Source organism: Scyliorhinus canicula, chromosome 9, assembly GCF_902713615.1.
Source record: "Scyliorhinus canicula chromosome 9, sScyCan1.1, whole genome shotgun sequence".
Classification (NCBI taxonomy): domain Eukaryota; kingdom Metazoa; phylum Chordata; class Chondrichthyes; order Carcharhiniformes; family Scyliorhinidae; genus Scyliorhinus; species Scyliorhinus canicula.
This window is the reverse complement of record NC_052154.1, coordinates 143220009-143240781: the sequence shown is the minus strand read 5'-3', so window position 1 is coordinate 143240781 and position 20773 is coordinate 143220009. Positions and strand designations below refer to the sequence as shown.

The following is a 20773-nucleotide window of genomic DNA, read 5'->3' as shown; positions in this document are numbered from 1 at the left end:
CCCCCCCTGCCCGATCCCCCCCTCCCCCCTGCCCGATCCCCCCCTCCCCCCCTGCCCGATTCCCCCCTCCCCCCCTGCCCGATTCCCCCCCTTCCCTGACCGATTCCCCTCCCCAGCCCGATTCCCCCCCTGCCCGATTCCCCCCTCCCCTGCCCGATTCCCCCCCCCCCCCCCTGCCCGATTCCCCCCCTCCCCTGCCCGATTCCCCCCTCCCCTGCCCGATTCCCCCCCTCCCCTGCCCGATTCCCCCCTCCCCTGCCCGATTCCCCCCTCCCCTGCCCGATTCCCCCCTCCCCTGCCCGATTCCCCCTCCCACTGCCCGATTCTCCCCCTCCCCTGCCCGATTGCCCCCCTCCCCCTGCCCGATTCCCCTCCTCCCCCTGCCCGATTCCCCCCTCCCCCTGCCTGATTCCCCCCCTCCCCCTGCCCGATTCCCCCCCTCCCCCTGCCCGATTCCCCCCCCTCCCCCTGCCCGATTCCCCCCCTCCCCCTGCCCGATTCCCCCCCTCCCCCTGCCCGATTCCCCCCCTCCCCCTGCCCGATTCCCCCCCTCCCCCTGCCCGATTCCCCCCCTCCCCCTGCCCAATTCCCCCCCTCCCCCTGCCCGATTCCCCCCCTCCCCCTGCTCGATTCCCCCTCCCCCTGCCCGATTACCCCCTCCCTCTGCCCGATTCTCCCCCTCCCTCTGCCCGATTCTCCCCTGCCCGATTCCCCCCTGCCCGATTCCCCCCCCTCCCCTGCCCGATTCCCCCCCTCCCCTGCCCGATTCCCCCCTCCCCTGCCCGATTCCCCCCTCCCCTGCCCGATTCCCCCCCTCCCCTGCCCGATTCCCCCCCCCCTCCCCTGCCCGTTCCCCCCTCCCCTGCCCGATTCCCCCCTCCCCCTGTCCGATTCCCCCCCTCCCCCGTCCGATTCCCCCCCTCCCCCTGTCCGATTCCCCCCCTCCCCCTGTCCGATTCCCCCCCTCCCCTGTCCGATTCCCCCCTCCCCTGTCCGATTCCCCCCTCCCCTGCCCGATTCCCCCCTCCCCCTGCCCGATTCCCCCCTCCCCCTGCCCGATTCCCCCCCTCCCCCTGCCCGATTCCCCCCCTCCCCCTGCCCGATTCCCCCCTCCCCCTGTCCGATTCCCCCCCTGCCCGATTCCACCCCTCCCCCTGCCCGATTCCCCCCTCCCCTGCCCGATTCCCCCCTCCCCCTGCCCGATTCCCCCCCTCCCCCTGCCCGATTCCCCTCCTCCCCCTGCCCGATTCCCCCCTCCCCCTGCCCGATTCCCCCCCTCCCCCTGCCCGATTCCACCCCTCCCCCTGCCCGATTCCCCCCTCCCCCTGCCCGATTCCCCCCTCTCCCGCCCGATTTCCCCCCTCCCCCGATTTCCCCCTCCCCCGATTCCCCCCCTCCCCCGATTTCCCCCCTCCCCCCGATTTCCCCCTCCCCCCGATTTCCCCCCTCCCCCGATTTCCCCCCACCCCCGATTTCCTCCCTCCCCCCGATTTCCCCCCTCCATCCCTCCCTCCCCCCGATTTCCCCCCCTCCCTCCCTCCCCCCGATTTCCCCCCTCCCTCCCTCCCCCCCCCGATTTCCCCCCTCCCCCTCCCCCCCGATTTCCCTCCCTCCCCCCGATTTCCCTCCCTCCCCCCGATTTCCCCCCTCCCCCCCCCCCGATTTCCCCCCTCCCTCCCCCCCCCCCATTTCCCCCCCCCTCCCCCCCCCCCCCCCGATTTTCCCCCTCCCTCTCTCCCGATCCTAACCCCTGCACCACATTGATGCTGTCACCTGAGCTCCCAGAGTCCAGTTTCTCCCTTACAAGGGGCAGTCTAGATCTCCGGCCTTGGCACTACCGTCTTGCTGTACTGTTCTATGTTCTATATTGGCTGGATTGAATTTGTCCATTATTTAACTGCGAAAATTAATAAATCTGGCTTCTAAGTTGTCCATTTACCCAGCCTTGGGGATGGGTTTAATTGTCTCCTCCATGGGTTTCAGTTTAATTGTTGTCTTCTCCTTGATGCATTTTGACTTATCTATCATTCTGCTCACACTTTAGTTTTGGTTTAATTGTTGCCTCTCCCCCTTGAGTTGTACGTTTTCATTTTTGTCCCAACTGTTGATTGCTGGATTTATCCTTCCTCTTACTTAATTTTGGTGCAGTTTGAGTAGGTTACTGTGTAACCCAATTAGTTTGAATAATCTAAGTGTGCCAAGCCATGACCCAGAAAGATTAAAATCACTAAACTGCTCCTTTTAATGTCTATTTATATTTCTGTTAAAAGCTTCAGTGTTGATTTAGAAAAAAACAAACTTGCATTTATATTGCACTTTTCATAACCGTGGGATGTCTCACAATTGCTTTATAGCCAATCATTTTTTGAAGTGTAGTTTCTGCAATTTGCAAGGTCCCACAAACAGCAATGTGATTACAACCAGATGATCTTTTGTGATGTTGATTGAAGGATAAATCTTCGCCAAGACTTCACAAATGGCTTCCCTGTTTTTCATTGAAATAGTGACCTTGGATCGTTTATATTTACCTGAGAGGCCAGACAGAGCCATGGTACAGTGTACCAGCAGCTGAGCCATGGTTGGCGCAGTAGTTATTGTCATACTTAGTGCATATGAGGGGTCGTGTTTTCTAATGGTATAATCTGTATGAAAAAAACACTATACAGTTTGTTGCGATTGTTCCTTTTAGTTATTTTTGTTTGACTATTGAAGTTTAGTGACTCATCTCCTCTTAATCTAAAGTGTGACGTTATTTGTTTCATAATGCTGTGTAGGCGAGCTGTGGGAAATGGTGAAAACTACATTGAACCAGCAGAGGCAATGACGACGCAGTAATGTTTCCTTATATGCAAGGTGTTGCTGCGGAGTCTTACAGGCGTATGTGGCAACAAGAATTACTATTTCACGGGCCTTGACCTAGAATCTGCTTAACATTCAGTTCCAAATGTATTGTATTCAGCATGACAATGGATTTCAAACTTAAAGGCGAAAGCTGAATAATTAAACCGGAAATAGAAATAAATCACGTAACTAAAAATATATATTTTATATATATTATAAACATATTTGATGGTTTGGCTTCCAGGTGGTTTAACGTGTACTGTTGAATTTTGAAAAATATAATGTTTTCATTCCAAATGAAATCAACCTTGTCCCCTGAGAATGGGTATCACAGTACAGACTGTAAATCATCTCCTTCTGGTGCTGTCATGTCTATAATACCAGCTATCTGATTGTGCTCTCCTATACATCTCTACCTGTGTGCCTGCACTTAACCAAACATGTTTGTTATAATGTTGTTAGGTTCCTTTTATATATAAAAAGGATTTGCATGCACATAGCATCTTTTATGACCTTGGGTTAACTTGAAACACTTTACAAAGCTAATCAAGCCTTTTTTTAAAAAAAAGTGTAGTCACTGCCATAATGTAGGAAACCTGGTAACTGATTTGTGCACAGCAGGATACCACAAATAGCAGTTGGATGATGACCGGATAATCTGCATTTTCGCAACATTTTCTGAGGGGTAAATATTGCATGGTCATAAATATGCTTTTCAAAATGGTGCCATCTTTTATGTTCATCTGAAAGGGAAAATGGGGCTCATGTTTATCTTATCATCCAAAAGATGCTATCTCAGACAGTGCTGCATGACTTTCTGCCCAGGTCTGGGGCTTGCACCCACAATCTTCTGACTTAGGAGTGCTATACCACAGATCAATATTCTGTTCGTCCAGCTGTCTGCCACTTTCTTGCCAAGTGCAGTCAAACGTCTTTACCATGACTTTCATTGCTGTTCACATGTTTGCTGACTCATTGCTGTACTGTAATTGTATTTCTCTGAATGTTAAGAGAAATCTTCAGGAAGGTCACTTCTAAAGAGGAAATTACATAATTGTAGTGTTTCCTTTTGGAATTTTTATTCTAAAGAAATATTTTCAGATATTGAAGCCTGCAATTTGAAGTGGCATTCATAGATTCCTAGAATTTCCAGTGCAGAAGGAGGCTATTCAGCCCATCGTGTCTACACTGGCCCTTTGAATTCATGCCACACAAGTGTCAGACAGCAAAAGAGTATCTAACCATTACCCCATGACATTCAATGGAATGACCATCGCTGAATCTCCCACTGTCAACATAATGGGGGTAACCATTGACCAGAAACTGGACTAGCCATATCAATACTGTGGCTACAAAAGCGGATCAAAGACCAGGAATCCTGCAGCAAATAACTCACCTCTTGACTCCCCGTAGCCTGTCCGTCATCTGCCGAGAGTGCCCCCCTCCAGCAACACTCGAGAAGCTTAACATCATCCAGGACAAAGCAGCATGTTTGATTGGCACACCATCCACAAATTCCCTCCAATACCAGCACACAGTAGCAGCAAGGTGAACTGCAGGAATTCGGCAAGGCTCTTGAGACAACACCTTCCAAACCCATGACCTCTACCATGCGGAAGGACAAGGGCAACTGTCACATTGGGACACCACCACCATCCAGACCACTTACCGTACTTGGAACTATGTTGCCCGTAGGTTGATTCCGGGCATGGAGAGATTTTCTTATGAGCTGAGAGTGAGTAGATAGGGGTTTAAAAGAATGAGAGCTGACCTTATTGAGACATATAGGATTCTCAGGGGGCTTGACAGTTTAGATGCTGAGAGGATGTTTCCTGTTGTGGGAGAATCCACAAGCAGAATTTTAAAAAATTGTGTAAACTATTATATTTGTATTAATCATTTTAATTATAAAATGACAGAATAAATAGCACTGTAGGATAGAGCATCTTAAACTCTGGAATTGGGTTAGAATTCAGCTCATAATAATAGCATGCATTTTGCCACTGTCTTCCAGCAGTAAATGTCGTATGTGAACTTGGGTTGAAGTACATGTATCCAGATTTTGGTAGGACTGCAATGCTAAGAGTCAATATATCTCATTAAGGATTGCTGATTCCAGTAGGGCTTTCTCTTTAGTGCTTTATAGTTGAGGCACGTTATAAGGTAGATGCAGACAAATCTGTCGTGTTCCTGAGGGACTTGATCTACTGTGTGAACATAAAAACATGATGGAGAGGCAAAGATCAACAGGTCCACTGAGACTGCCTCACAGTCACAATACATTAAATGTTGTGATTTACAACACCCATATTCACCAGCATCATGTAATCTTTGCAGGAGGCAAGAAAGATTAAAAGCTGGACAACCAATTTACAGTTGGGGTGGGTGGGGGATTGGTTGCACCAATTCAGGAAAGCATTGACCATAATTGATATATAAAACAACTGATTTAGTCTAGCACCTTGAATGTCGTGAAATTTCCTAAGCATCTCACAGGAGTATATTTGGACAAAATTGGACATTGGGACATGCAAAAATAAATTAAATTGATTACCAAAAGCTTAAATGTAAAGGACGAAAGAGATGTAGAAAGATAGAGGTTCAGGGAGAGAATTACAGTGTGCAGCAGGACCTGGGTGTCCTTGTGCACCAGTCGCTGAAGGTAAGCATGCAGGTGCATCAGGCGGTAAAGAGGCTAATGGTATGGTAAACCATTTCGGACAGAGATAGGAGACATTTCTTCACCCAAAGAGTGGTGAGCCTGTGGAATTCATTACCACATGAAGTAGTTGACGCTAAAACATTGAATATATTCAAGAGGCGGCTAGATATAGTACTTTGGGATAATGGGATCAAAGGCTATGGGGAGAAGGTAGGATTAGGCTATTGGGTTGGATGGTCAGCCATGATCGTGATGAATGGCGAGCAGGCTCGAAGGGCCAAAAGGCCTCATCCTGCTCCTATCTTCTATGTTTGAATTAGTGTTTAGGGCAGTGGTTCCAAACCTGTGGTTCGCGGAACACTGCTGGTCTGCGAGAGTACTGCAGGTGGTCCGTGGAATAATCAATAATGCAATTACGTGTTCCTCATGTATCAGAATCAATATTTTGCTTCACAAACATCCTTGTCTGATCTTTTAAAAAAAAATTAGAGTGCCCAATTCATTTTTTTTTCAATTAAGGGGCAATTTAGTGTGGCCAATCCACCTAACCTGCACATCTTTGGGTTGTGGGGTGAAACCCACGGGGAGAATGTACAAACTCCACACGGACAGTGACCCAGAGTCGGGATTGAACCCGGGACCTCGGCGCCGTGAGGCAGCAGTGCTAACCATTGCACCACTGCGTTGCCTGCATCCTTGTCTGATCTGCAGTGTATTTGCGAGTATGAATCATAAACTATTAGAAATAGCTGTGTTTTAATACCTGTTGATATAAAGGCTGCATTTGACGCAGTGGTTAGCACTGGGACTGCGGCGCTGAAGACCTGGGTTCTGTTCATGTGGAGTTTGCACATTCTCCCCTTGTCTGCGTGGTTTTCACCCCCACAATCCAAAGATGTGCAGGTTAGATGGATTGGCCACAATAAATTGCTCCTTGGAAAAAAATATAATAATTGGGTGGTCTAAATTTTAAAAATAATACTCGTTGATGTACAAGTTTGACTCCCGTCAAAAATGTTGAAAATGGCTCGTGTATGTGTGATCCTCAAAAGCTTTTGATGATGATCTATGGTCTGAAAAAGTTGGGAACTGCTGGCTTAGGGCCTTGACAGCTAAAGGCATGGTCACCAGTGGTGCAGTAATCATAATTGGGGATGCTCAGGAAGCCACAATTGGCGAAATGCAGATGTCATGGAGGATTGTAAAGTTGGAGGAGTTTAGAAACTGGGCAGGTTGAGAACACAGAAGCATTTGAAAACAAGAATGAGAATAATAAAATCAAGTTGTTTCTCAATTGGTTGTTATTATAGGTCAACAAAGCACAGGGGTGATAAGTGCCTTTGCGGGAGTTAGGACAGACTGTGGCGTTTTGGATGATCTCATGTTTATGAGGGGTAGAATGGGATGCCAGATAGGAATACTCAAGTCCGGTGGTAACAAAGGCATGCTGAAGATGTCGACAACATGTGAGCTGAGACAATGGTGAACACAGAACAGTACAGCACAGAACAGGCCCTCCGGCCCTCGATGTTGTGCCGAGCAATGATCACCCTACTCAAACCCACGTATCCACCCTGTACCCGTAACCCAATAACCCCCCCATAACCTTACATTTTAGGACACTACGGGCAATTTAGCATGGCCAATCCACCTAACCCGCACATCTTTGGACTGTGGGAGGAAACCGGAGCACCCGGAGGAAACCCACGCACACACGGGGAGGACGTGCAGACTCCGCACAGACAGTGACCCAGCCGGGGATCGAACCTGGGACCCTGGAGCTGTGAAGCATTTATGCCAACCACCATGCTACCGTGCTGCCCCAAAGTTGGGTGAAGTTGGGCAATATTGGTGGTCTTCATGATGGAGCAGAGAGAGATGGTTGGAAACTCATCTCAAGCTTACAGGTTAAGAAACATATTTTTCAGTCTCACACAGAAGTTATGGAGAGTGAGAATTCATTAGTCCCTAGTATTCCATTGAGCTCTGTTCCAGCCGGGAACTAGTCCAGCTTTCCTTTGGAAAAAATACAGCAGATTTGTACTCTCTATACAGGAAGACAGTGACTATTATTCTCTGCAGAAGCTGCCTAATATCTAATGTGCTTTATTCAACAAATTTATATGCATGGTTGCTAGCCCCCAATGTATCTAAAAATAATTGTGTCTTTGATCACAGCTTAATCCTTTCATTATTTGCGTCAAGCCGCCTGGAGTCCACATATATATTTAAATAAGCTGAGCATTTTCAACTTGTCTAAGTATCCAAGGTGCTCTAAGATGGGTGTAGTTCTTTCCAACACATTTATTATCCCCACAATGTAATGCTTCCTTCTCCAGTAGGCTAAAGGAAGATGATAAATTATTGTGAATCAAACTTCATAAAGTTCTTCAGGTATGATTGTTTTAAAAAAAATAAATTTAGAGTACCCAATTCATTTTTTCCAATTAAGGGGCAATTTAGCGTGGCCAATCCACCTAGCCTGAACATCTTTGGGTTGTGGGGGTGAGACCCAAGCAGACACGGGGAGAATGTGCAAACTCCACACACACAGTGACCTGGGATTGAACGTGCGACCTCAGCGCCGTGAGGCAGCAGGGCTAACCCACTGCCACCATGCTACCCTCAGGTACAATTGTTTAAAGTGGACTAGCTCTTATAAGCCTTCGTTTCTACATAAAAGTAGCAGCTCACCTCCATGTAAAATGTCCAATGCATGGTTATGTAAATAAATGCAATGCTCAGTAAAAAGCCGCTCTAGCCATTATACCTATGAATTTACCACATTATTTCTAGTCTGTGCTGCAATGTCATGAAAGGCTATACTACTAGCTAGAGAGAGAAGTCGTAGTTCAGCTATTTTTTTGCAGAAAACATTTCAGGTTTCCTACTCCCTATCACTGCCTAATAAGCACATGTCTGATCCAGATAGTGAACCGCAGAATAATCAGATCTGACACATTCAGGGATTCAGAAATATTGATGACTAGAATCCAGTACAGAACTTCAAAATGTGCTTGGGTAGATTCTTGCTGAGGGACTGTTTTAACAGTACTTTAACAAGGGGAAAATACTTTTAAAAGCACGGTGTGCAACATGCAGGATAAATGGATACTTTAAAAAAAAAACAGGCATTCATGAGAGATGCAAAGCCCAAGATGCAATTAACATATTAAATTATTTTGTTATCCAACTATTTGCTTGGAACAATATGAGGAATAAGGCATCCTCAAATTGCAGTTACTGAAAATCAAGCAATCTTGCTAATCCTATTTAAGTACAATTAATCCTGTTTCAGTTCAATTTGGGGCGGGATGGTGTCACAATGGTTAGCACTGCCGCCTCACAGCGCCAGGGACCCGGTTCGATTCCGACCTCGGGTGGCTATCTGTGTGGAGTTTGCATGCTCTCTCGGTGTGTGGGTTTCCTCTGGGTGCTCCAGTTTCCTCCCACAGTACAAAAATGTGCAGGTTAGGTTTGTGGTTTGGTCATGTTAAATTCCTCTTAAGGTGTGGTTGCAGAAATAGGGCGGGGATTGGGCCTAGGTAGGGTGGTCTTTCGGAGGATTGGTGTAGACTTGATGGGCCGAATGGCCTCCTGCACTGTAGGGACTCTATGATTCTCTATGGTAACCGGGATAGTAAGGGTTATAAAGTATAATACTTAACCCTTAATAGCCTGATGAAGATTGAGAAGTGATATTATTGGAACACATAGATCCTGAGGGGACTTGAATGAGTAGATGCTGAAAGGATGTTTCCCTTGTGGGAGAGACTAGAAGTAAGGGCTGCAGTTTAAAAATAAGGCATCCCCGTTCGATATGGAGATGAGAAGATATTTTTTTCTTATGGGGTTGTGAACCGTATGTCCGATCTGACTGCCTGCCCCTCTTCCGCGGCTACTTTCGCAGTTCGATGTCCCTGGAGAGGGAGCACGCGGTGTCCATGGGCACCCGTGAAACCTTCGCTGCCCGTTGGGCACCACAGGAGCTGGGGTGCCTTATCGACCCCATTAATCCCATTCTGATTCAATGTGTTAAGTTTCCTTGTAATTCGTTTTTTGTTTGACAGTTTCCATTTGGGACTGTCCCTTTAATTTGCCCCTTAGTTAATTTGATCTCGTTTACTTGTTTTTTTTATGTAACAAAATAATTGGAACATTCTTCCCCGGAGTGTGATGGAGGCAGGGCCAATGAACATTTTTAAGGCAGAGATGGATAGATTCTTGACTAACAAGTGAGTCAAAGGTTATCAGTTGTAGGTGAAATGTGAGTTGAGGTCACTGCCAGATCTTATAGAATGGTGGAACAGGCTTCAGGGGCCGAATGGCCTACTCCTAATTTGTATGTTCTTAATGTGGCCAGAGAACAGGTTTGTGAGGAAATAATGCCTACTGTGCGTACTGCAACAGTCTGAGTGGATTGGAAATAGGCTTAATATGGTGCCCAAAGATGTCAAGTAGGCCAGTTGGTGGGAGGCATGGTGGCGCATTGGTTGGCACTGCTGCCTCCGGGTGCCGAGTACCTAGGTATGAAACACGGCCCCAGGTCACTGTCTGCGTGGAGTTTGTACGTTCTTCCCGTGTCTGTGTGGGTCTCTTCTCCACCCCCCCCCCCCAAATTGGAAAAATTATTGGGTTGTTGGAGGAGAACCTTTTTTTCACTGCGTTATCTGATGAGATGCTGGAGGGTCATGCTGGGTGAATGCACCCTTTGATTTTTCTCCGTGTGTTATTCTAATTTTTTCTCTTTTTCTTGCTGTTGTTTGCACCATGGGAGAGTGTGAGTGGGTGGCAGGGGAATCAGTGGGGGGTAGGATGTTAGGCGCAATGGGCGGGGGTTAGCTGGGCGGGCTAGTTCACAGGAGCAAAGTGGGGATTGAGCAGGTGGTTAGTGGGGGTTGGGATTGTTGTTTTGTTTGCCGGGTTGGGGGGGGGAGAGAGAGACTGCTGACAGTTCTGGGGCTGTTGAAGTACGATAGGAGGCGATTATTATTATTCCACTCAGGATTAGATATGAAGATTAGGGGGGTGGCAGTCCTACTAAATAAGCGGGTAGTGTTTGAGGTGGTAAATATAGAGTAGCAGACACACGGGGAAAGATTCTTAATAGTGAGTGGAATTGGAAGGTCCTGGTGAACATTTATTCCCCAAATTGGGACAATGTTGAATTCATGAGGAGGGTGCTGGGGAAGCTCTCGGCCCTGGACTTGCACCGACTGATAATTGGGGGGGGGAATCTTAATACGGTTATTGAACCGAAATTGGATCAATTGAGGAGGGTATCGACGGTGGCGATGGAATTGAAAGGGTTTATGGAGCATATGGGAGGAGTGGAACCATGGAGGTTTGGAAGGCCGAAGGCAAAGGAATTTTCGTTCTTCTCCCATGTACATATGGTGTACTCCCGGATCGACTACTTTTTGATGGATAGGGTTTTGTTGGTTGGCTCGGAGTACTCGCTGATTGTGGTCTCGGACCATGTGCCGCATTGGGTGGATCGGGGGGTGGAGGGCAGCGCCCGCAGTGGAGGTTAGATGTTGGGTCATTAGTGGATTTGTGAGCGGGTGGGGGCTGCCTTTCGGTGGTATGTGGAGCTGAATGACATGGGTGAGGTCTCGGCCGCCACACTATGGGAGACATTGAAAGCAGTGGCCGAGAGGGGAGCTTATAGATACGGGCGCATAGGGACAAGACGCAGCGGGCTGAGATGGATGGACAAGATCCTGCAGATTTATGGGAGGTATTTGGAGGCCATGGAGACTGGGTTGTTGCAAGAACGGCAGAAACTCCAGATGGAGTTTGGACTGAGATCCATAGATAAGGCAGTAGAGCAGCTGAGGAAGGCCAGGGGTGCAGTCAATGAATATGGGGAGAAGACGAGTAGGATGTTGGCATAGCAATATTAGGAAGCAGGAGGCGGTGAGGGAGATCGGAAAGGTGAAGGATAGGAGGGGTACTGTGGACTTCGATGCGGTGGGGGTCAATGGGGTATTTGAGGACTTTTGCAAGAGTCTATATGACTCTTTGCCGGGGTGGAGGGATTGAAGTGTTTTTTAAGACTGGTTGGAATTCCCCAAGGTGGAGGAGGACGTTGTGGAGGGGATGGGAGCCCATTGGATTGGTGGAGGTAATGGAGGATACGGGGGCCTTGCAGGAAGGGCCGGATGGCTTCCCACTGGAATTTTATAAGAATTTTGTTGCAGGCCTCGATTTTCTTAATTTTAAAGAAGGATAAGGAGCTGGAGCAGTGTGGGTCCTACCGCCCAATTTCATTGCTGAATGCGGATGACAAGTTGCTGGCTAAGATCTTGGCCTGACGGATTGAGGACTGTGTGCCGGGGGTGATCGCGGAGGACCAGACAGTGTTTGTAAAGGGGAGGCATCTGTCAGCCAATATTAAGCGTTTGTTAAACGTTATAATGATGTCCCCGGAGGGAGGTCGCAGTCGTTATGGACGCGGAGAAGGCTGTTGACGGGGTAGAATGGGATTACTTGTGGGAGGTGCTGGGGCGGTTTGGGGAGGGGTTTGTGGATAGGGTACGGTTGTTGTACCAGGTGATGACAGCGAGTGTACAGATGAACCAGGTGAGTTTGGGGTATTTTAGCTTGCATCGTGGGACGAGGCAGGGATGCACACTCTCCCCGCTGCTTTTTGCCTTGGCGATAGAGCCATAGGTGGGGGACAGTGGAGCATAGGGTCTTGCTGTATGTGGACGATTTATTGCTCTATATATCGAACCCACTGAAAGTTATTAGGGGGGCTCATGGGCATATTGGAGGAATTTGGCAGGTTCTCTGGGTATAAATAAACATGGGAAAAGTGAGGTCTTCCCGATCCAGGCAAGGGGACATCAGGAGGTTGGATGAGCTGCCTTTCAAGGTAGTGGGGCTGAGTTTCAGGTATCTGGGCATCCAGGTGGCGCGGGGATGTGAGGAGCTACATCAATTGAATTTGGCACGACTGGTGGAGCAAATAAAGGGTGATTTTAAGAGGTGGTGCATGCCACTGTCGTTGGTTCAGCGGGTGCAGTCTATGAAGATGATGGTTCTCCTGGAATTTGTGTTCCAGAACCTCCCGATCTTTATTCCAAAGGCTATTATTAGGAGGGTTAATGCACTGATTTTGGTGTTTGTGTGGGCGGGTAAAGCCCCACGGTGAAGAAGGATGCTGCTAGAGTTGGGGAGGAGGGCGGGAGGCTGGCCCTGCCAAATTTGATTAACTATTACTGGGCAGCAAACATAGCCACGGTAAGGTAGTGGGAGTGGAGTTGGCATGGGAATGGATGGAGGCAGCCCTGTTGACGTCGCCTCTGCCGTTCTCGCCGGCCACAAGTCCAGTGGTGGCGGCGGCCCTGAGGGTGTGGGGACAGTGGCGACAGCACCTGAGGCTGGAGGGGATCTTGGTTTGGGCACCCATCTACGGGAATCATAGGTTTGCCCCGTCCGGGTGGGCTAGACACGCGATGGCGGAAGGTGGAAATTGTGCGGTTTGGGGACCTATTCGTTGGGGGCAGTGTTTTGAGCTTGGAAGGGCGGGTGGAGGAAATGAGCTGCCCAGCGGGAATGGGTACCGGAACTTGTAGGTGAGGACTATGTGAGGAAGCAGGTGGGGCTGGTTTAGCTCACTGGGCTAAATCGCTGGCTTTTACAGCAGGCCAGCAGCACGGTTCGATTCCTGTACCAGCCTCCCCGGACAGGCGCCAGAATGTGGCGACTAGGGGCTTTTCACAGTAACTTCATTGAAGCTTACTCGTGACAATAAGCGATTTTAATTTCATTACATTTTTTCAGGTGCCGACCTGCCACTGCCGGGGTTGTAGGACCAGGATGTGTCGAAAACGGATGGGTGAGGGCAAAGTGTCAGAGATCTACAAAGAACTAATGGACTGGGAGGGCACCCGATAGAAGCTAAGCACGAGTTTGGGGGGGGGGGGGGGGGGGGGACATTGGGGTTTAAAGATGGAAGTAGGGGAGGTGGAGGGTGGTGGCAGGGAGGATGAACGAAGTGTTAGATATTTATTTGTTACTTGAATTCCTGTTTGCTCTCTTTTTGGTTGTGTTTGATGTATATATACAAATGCCTTAATAAAAACATTTTTTAAAAACTAGTTAAGCTTAAGGTGAAGGAACAACTTGAGAATGTATGAGGAACTGGCTGAAGGGCCAAAAGCAGATTATTTTACTAGAGGGGTTCAGTCAGGCTAGAGCAAATTTAATGATGTCCCCACATATCAGTTTTGCAATCCCTTCAATTTCTGTGTCACAATGATGTGGAATTGGGAACTCCGAGCAATTGGTGAAATTTGTAAGTTATGTTAAATTAAAAGGGAGGGCTGATTCTGCTGACATATCTCCAAAACCACAAAATGAATTCGACCAAATACTTGAGTGCAGATCAAATTTGATGACAAATCTAAAGTATGTCTGATGGGAAGAAAAACTTAAGCACTATAATACAGAATTACAAAACCGCCTGAATGGTGTCAAAATGGCAGGAGGTACAGTTGAAAGAAGAAGATTTAGGAATTCTGATGATGTGTATTCAAGCATTGTACAGCAGCAGCCTCCAAAGTTAATAGGTTGTGCAAAGCCAAAGCATTAAGATAAAAATCAGATGATATTTATTCATCATATACAGTGCTCTGATCTGTCTGCACTTCCAGGTATAGCATCCATTGCTTACACTGGCTTGCGCTTATAGCATCCATTGCTAATGGCCTATATCAGGCAAATGGTGGTAGCATTATAGAAGGAGACCCATCGAGTCTGCACCGGCCCTTGGAACGAGCACCCTACCCAAGCCCATACCTCCACCCTATCCCACACCTTCACCCTATCCCCGTAACCCCATCTAACCTTTTTTCGGCACTAAGGCAATTTAGCATAGCCAATCCACCTAACCTGCGCATCTTTGGACTCTGGGTGGAAAACACGGAGAGAACGTGCAGACTCCTGACAGACAGTGCCCCAAGCTTCCATAGACGTTAATAATAAAGGTGCCACTTAAAATGTTTGAAATGACTAAATCAGGCCATTCAAGTAACTGTTTGCATTTCACTATTACCAGTCATTTTCCCTCATTTGAAAAAAATGCTTTCTGGAAGTTCAACAAGAGGAAATTCCCACTGCCACTGCAGTGAGCCCATCTTATCAGTCAACTCCACTTTAAAATCAAATATGACATTTATAAATACTAAATAAATGAATACTAAACACTGAGAATGTGTTTGAAAAAATGAAGACAGGAATATGTTTTGAAGCTGTTTGCTGCTTCAGTTCATTTTCAGATTTTAATTTTGATAGTGGGAAGACAGTTCTGACATCACCTCAGCCGTACACTGGTCATCATCTGACTCGCATGAAGTGCGCTCACAAATGCACACGTTATAAGTGGTGGGTACTGACTGCACTGTTCAGTCTAGTCACAGAGACGCAAGTTGGACATTTAGGTCCTGGATACAGTTCAGATACAGTCACATGGCTGGTCCCTCAAGGCTGTAGATGAGTTATGAAGTCAGAGAGAATGAGGCTTTTCAGTTCTTAATGTATCCAGTGATTAACTTTGTGGACATAGACATGGTCGTAAGAAAATAAGAAAAGATAAATTCCAAAAATGACGTAAAACTAAACCAGAGAGTTCGGACAGGGAGCCACCGGTTGAAACTAATAGAAGTCAAACTGAGGAGTGATTCTGATAAAATAGAATTATAGAATCATTAACACTTGGAATGGACTTCCAGGTAATCTAGTGGAGGTAAAATCCCTGGAATAACTTGGAAAACAATAAGCTGCCATAATGGGGGAATGTAAGGCCTTTCCAAAAAGACAGGCTAAGATAGGCCAAATGGCGTTCCTTGCTTACATTTATTTTGTGGCAGCCTGGGAACAGTTTTGATGTGTCCACTGAGAGGATGCTTGGTGCTCAGGCTAGTGTATGAAACAAAAATTGCAGTTTGGGCAAGATACTGGAGCAACTGAGTCATTTTTGAGAAAATTCAGAATGAAAAGATGGAAATCCCCTAATTTTGCTGTTCCACAGGAGCCTTAGGCGTGAGAACAAAAGCCGACTGAGGCTCCCAGTAAATCTTCTAAATTAAAGCAAAACCTTTGTATGGCTGTAAAACACATGATTTACAGGCTATGATAGTAGCTGACGGTTTCATCTCATGATTTATGATGTCATGTGAATCCCTTGTTTATGTCACAGCCTTGAGGACGCACCCAGCCACTTTTATTTCTATTTCAACTCTTCTGATTTCTGTACCATCCTGGAGCCTTGAGAATTACTCAGTTGTGTTTTGTTAATTTCTAGAACGCTGCAGTTTCAATCCCAGGTGCCTGCCATTCTGCTCAATTTGTTTCTGATCTTTCAGAAAACCAATACTTCGCTCACAAAGTCGGATGATACATTGTATTATCAGGGTTGAGCAATCATTATCGGCCTTGCCCTTGATGCTCACATCCGATGAACGAATAAGAAAAAGGAGAACAGAACATTGCACCATCTAATGCACCTGTTTAAAGTCTGACACAAATCCTTGGTGGGCTTGTTAATTTCTATTGGGATTGTATATCGAACCGTGGCTTTATCTGCTGCCACATCAATTAAGAGCCTCTGACAAATTTTGTTCATGGATAGTCTTGCTATATATTCCAGTTGTGACTACAATTAATATTGGTATTTGGATGATGTCTGTGTCCACTGATGCCTTTTGACACCTTTCTGTAAATTCCACCCATGTTACTTAACACATCCCCCCACCCCCACAAACCCAGCTGCATGGTTTATTATTTGATAATTTCATGAAAGTGGTTAGAGTTGAAAATATTTTCCATATTTTCACATTAATAATTCAAATCAAAATATTTGAATATTTTCAAAATATAATAGTTTGACATTAGAATTTATTTTATTTTACAATAAATGGAATATTGTATGGGAAGGACGTTTGCCCATGTATTGAGGAAAATGTGCCTAATATTTCTATCCCTTGCAGCAGCCTTTGTTCTGTGCAACTAATTGAGCTTGCAATAGAGTTTTGCTGAAGATGTGAGTCGAATATATTAATTTGAGCTTATGGCAATCTAGTGTGTCAGCTCAGGTTAATATGGATGGAATTTTTATTCCATCGTCATTTCTCAGTTGCTTTCTCCTTATTAAGATTCTTGCTGGGCAGCGCGGTGGTGCAGTGATTAGCATTGCTGCCTGTGGCGCTGAGGACCCGGGTTCGATCCTGACCCTGGGTTACTGTCCGTGTGGGGTTTGCACGTTCTCCCCATGTCCATGTGGGTTTACTGCCCAGAACCCAAAGATGTGCAGGGTAGGTGGATTGGCCATGCTAAATTGCTCCTTAATTGCAATTGGGTACTCTAAATTTATTTTAAAAAAAGATTTTTGAAATGAGTTTTTAAACGCATCTTAAAACAGTTTGACGTAGGATTTATGTGTATAATCATACATATAATTTAATTTTTTTTTAGAGTACTCAATTATTATTTTTTCCAATTAAGGGGCAATTTAGTGGGGGTGAAATCCCACAGACATGGGGAGAACGTGCAAACTCCACACGGACAGTGACCCAGGGCCGGGATTCGATCCCGGGTCCTCGGCGCTGCAGTCCCAGTGCTAACCACTACATACATATATAAGTTAACCCGCTCACCTTTCTGCTAAACAACCCTTCGAACAGCGACTGATTCAGCTTTCAGCTGGAGTTCTGCAGTAGCCATTGCTACAATAACATTTGGCCTTCGATCCCCAGCTCCGCCATGCTGGGAAGTCTTCTCTCAGATAATCTCCTTCCCAGGGATCTTTTGTTAAACTTATTGTCCATGGGCAATATTTCAATTACGTTTTAGCTGGCCCGAAACTGCTCTGGCCAAAGTGCAATCATGGTGAATGATGTATGGTTTCTTGTCATAAGTAGCCTTCATAAAATCTAAAGATAGAGATCTCTGGCAAATGTCATTTGGATGTTGTTTTCTGGCTCAGCTGGAAGAACAAGTTTCAAGAGGTGTTTAAATGTGTGAACTTCAATATCATAGGAAAATGATGGACAAGAAAAGATCATCATGATGCAAATAAATGTCATGACTCTCGTCACCCCTGTCAGCAGCCACCCAAATCTCCTGGAAGAGGCAAATTTTCCTGAACTCCTGGCAATTTCAGGAAAAATTCCTTTTCCAACTTGTGATGGCAATCAAAATGAATTCATCATGTTATCACATAAAACACAGCCACACACCCCTGCCTTCCTTTTGGGCATTGTGCTATCACTCACAACTAGGAAATTGACCAACTTTGTTTGGTGTGTTGTGTAGTGAATCTGCATTCACTGCACAAGCCAGCAGCTTTTTCCAAAGTTTAGTTACCTCTGAAAAGAGAAAATTCTGACATGAAACCTAGTTCTTTGTTACTGATACACATGCCTCCTAGTTTCCCCTGAACCTATCTAACTCCAAATAAAATCCACACAGACAAAGGCTGGGCCTTTTGTTATCTTAAATACCTCAGTCAACTCTCCCTGAACTTTGAACTGTTCTGGCATTAGAAGATCCAGTTCACTAGCCTATCAATGGTAACTGAGTTTTTTTTTAAACAATGACAACGCGCATTTACAAAGTGTCTTCTAAAGTAATAAATTAATGTAGTTAAATGCTAAAAACCCTAGACATCAGGCTAGTGGAGACCCTTTGTGACTTTTTTCAGCTATTCTGTACCGCCCACTGTGTGGGGACACAAAACCCAGGACTGTATTCTAGAGCATATTTAAAGATTACGTAGCATATTTTGTATTGGATTGTCCTAACAATACATTCTAACACTACAGTATTTACATTTTCTATTGCCTAGCGGCAGTGGTGAGTCTGTAGAGATTTATGAGCTGTAAACGTGGATCTTATTTTGACTCAACAGTCAAATTTGGAGTCCCCTGCATGTTTGTTGGCCCTACTCATTTAAATATATTTGTATAACATAGGTGTGGGTGTCCATGTCCCTGCCATATCTATAATAGATTGTTGTTTCCTTTAATCTTTGTGAACTGGCAGAATTTCCCCCCAATACCTTTATCTAGAAAAGCAGTAATAAACCTAAACCATTCCTTAACCCATCCAAGATCTGCCTGCCAGTTCCACTGGGCTCTCTTATCATAAGTAGCCTATTGTGTGATACATTGTTAGAAGTATTAACACTTATGTATATGAACTGACCTTATATCCACCAACGTGGTCAAGATATTTGACCAGATTGGTACGGTATAGCATTGTAGAAGTTAATGTTGAAAGTTTCTAATACCGCCTACTCTGTTCTGGCAGTCATATATATTTTATCTCCAATGATCCCTTTTAGCAACTTGCTTAAATGTTTTGTGATTTGTTGCTCCTTTTGAAAAGAAGCGGTGTCTTGGAATGTTAAAGTGTTGAAAATATTGGAGGCACTCAACAGGCCAGGTAGCATCTGTGGAGAAAGAGAGTAAATGTTTCTGATCGATTAAATTTTGCAATATTTTACTTTTGCATTTTCTGAATATTAGTACCACTTGGGTCTCTGGTTGATCCGTAGGAATAATCCCAGACAAAAGTGAGATGAATGCTGGTCCCATTTCTGGGACCCTCTGGTGAATGCAGCAACGATTAGTCTGATCTGTTTTATGATAACCAAATCACACCTAGTGTTGTATCTATTTCCAGTTTAATGCATAAAACCAAATGGAATGTCTTTTCTTTTAATAAACATTTTATTGAGGTATTTTTGGCGTAGAAAGTCAAATGGAATGTCTTTAAAGGAGAAAGAAACTCAAAGTGCTTCACAGGATTTCTGGATTACACTACAAAATATTGAAGAAGGCAATATTAGGATAGGCAATGAAAAGTTTATGGCACAATTTTCAAGTGTGTCCAAGAGCAGTGAGGCTTGGTGGGGGGAAGTGGGTGGTTGTGGTGGAGTGAAAGAAGAGGAGGAGTGTATAAGCACAGCTTTTGAAGGTGACAGGGCCATTGCACTCAGTTCTGGGCACCACACTTTAGTAAGGATACAAAGGCCTTGGAGAGGGTGCAGAAGAGATCTGCTGGAACCATACAAGCATGAGGGACTTTTATCTGAAGAAATTGGAGAAGCTAGGGTTGTTCTCCTTGGAGCTGAGAAGGTTAAGAGGAAATTTGAGAGGTTTGAAATTATGACTGTTTTTTGATGAATAATGAGAAATTGTTTTCAGTGGGAGAAGGTTGGGTAAATTGTGGCCAAACGGCCACCTAAGATGATGTCCTGCAAAGGATGTTTGTAGAATTGGATAAGTTTGAGGACAAGTAGGCTGCAGCTCTAATAAACAAAGCTGCAGCCCAGACTCTAGCAATACACAGACAAAGGCCATCTCCAGGCCACCCCAGGACAAGAGGACTTGCATGTTAAGTTCACCTAGCCACCATACTCAACCGCGCCCGCCTTCCTTATTTGGAAGTGCCTATGTGCCGTACAGACATGGCTGGTAACGGCAAGCCCCGCCATCAAGATGGCGGAACTTGATTGGACTTGGATCGATTGGGATGATCGAACCCTGATTGATTGATTGGTAGCACACCTGGGACTGCCCAAAAGGGCGCAAAATCTACGGGATAAAAGATGCTGTGCAACCCTACAATTGCTCTCTAAACAGCGGTGACCTTCACCGGCCAACCCAAGAAAGACCATCACCCAACCAAAAGAAAAGGAAGACCAGAGCCAGGAACAGACCAGACCAAGGACCGAACTTGAGGACTACAAGATTTAGGATAACAGATAAAGGCCTATATGTGTCCAGTACTTGCTTGTCACTCTGAAAGTTAAGTTAAGGTCTTGTATGAACTTACTCTGTAGTTTAATTTATGTTGAGAGTGTGATTGTATAACCATGACATCGAATACTTGCAAATAAATATTGATTGTTTAAAGGAGTTGTTTTGCAGTCTTTGTCCACCGTATATGATTTAAGACAGACTGGCTTAGCAACAACACAAAAAACACAGTTGATGTGGTTTTTTTTACACATTAAATTGTTTTTGGGAATGGTCTGTCTGAAAGGATGGTGGAAACTGATTCAGCAGTTACTTTCATTGGAGAATCAGGTAAATACTGGAGGAAAAAAAATTATAGGGCTTTGGGGAAGGAGCTGGGGAGTGCCACCCTTTGGATAATTCTACCAAAGAACTGGCATAGGCATGGGGGCCAATTGGTCTCCTGTATCAATGATTCTAGATGACTAAAAGTTTGATTTAGGAGGTAGGTTTTTTAACG

General features: G+C 45.9%; 1 protein-coding gene across 4 annotated transcripts in view; it reads left to right on the top strand.

Moving 5' to 3' along the window:
* Nucleotides 1-20773, top strand: part of LOC119971760 — a 131127-nt gene that overhangs the window by 1203 nt on the left and 109151 nt on the right. The window lies entirely within an intron of this gene.